Raw genomic sequence first — 1,156 nt, forward strand, 5'->3', positions numbered from 1 at the left:
ATAGGGTCCAAGTCTCCTGGATCACGTTCGGTGAGAAAATCACGTTCCCGAAGGTTTCATTCCGTTTGGAGTCCGTTTGATATTCCTTTTCTTCAAAACCCTAAAATAGGCAAAAAAAAAACAGCAATTCTGGGCTGGGCCTCCGGTTAGTAGGTTAGTCCCAAAAATAATATAAAAGTGGATAATAAAGCACAATAATGTCCAAAACAGTAGATAATATAGCATGGAGCAATCAAAAATTATAGATACGTTGGAGACGTATCAAGCATCCCCAAGCTTAATTCCTGCTCGTCCTCGAGTAGGTAAATGATAAAAACAGAATTTTTGATGCGGAGTGCTACTTGGAATAATTTTAATGTAATTCTTCTTAATTGTGGTATGAATATTCAGATCCGAAAGATTCAAGATAAAAGTTTAATATTGACATAAAAATAATAATACTTCAAGCATATTAACAAAGCAATCATGTCTTCTCAAGATAACATGGCCAAAGAATGTTATCCCTACAAAATCATATAGTCTGGCTATGCTCCATCTTCACCACACAACTTATTTAAATCATGCACAACCCCGATGACAAGCCAAGCAATTGTTTCATACTTTTGGTGTTCTCAAACTTTTTCAATCTTCACGCAATACATGAGCGTGAGCCATGGATATAGCACTATAAGTGGAATAGAATGGTGGTTGTGGAGAAGACAAAAAGGGAGAAGATAGTCTCACATCAACTAGGCGTATCAACGGGCTATGGAGATGCCCATCAATAGATATCAATGTGAGTGAGTAGGGATTTCCATACAACGGATGCACTAGAGCTATAAGTATATGAAAGCTCAACAAAAGAAACTAAGTGGGTGTGCATCCAACTTGCTTGCTCATGAAGACCTAGGGCATTTTGAGGAAGCCCATCATTGGAATATACAAGCCAAGTTCTATAATGAAAAATTCCCACTAGTATATGAAAGTGATAACATAGGAGACTCTCTATCATGAATATCATGGTGCTACTTTGAAGCACAAGTGTGGTAAAAGGATAGTAACATTGTCCCTTCTCTCTTTTTCTCTCATTTTTTATTAGGGCCTTTTCTCCCTTTTTATGGCCTCTTTTCTTTCTCTTTTTTTCGTTTGGAGTCTCATCCCGACTTGTGGGGGAATC

This window comes from Triticum aestivum, chromosome 3A, assembly GCF_018294505.1.
Source record: "Triticum aestivum cultivar Chinese Spring chromosome 3A, IWGSC CS RefSeq v2.1, whole genome shotgun sequence".
Lineage (NCBI taxonomy): Eukaryota > Viridiplantae > Streptophyta > Magnoliopsida > Poales > Poaceae > Triticum > Triticum aestivum.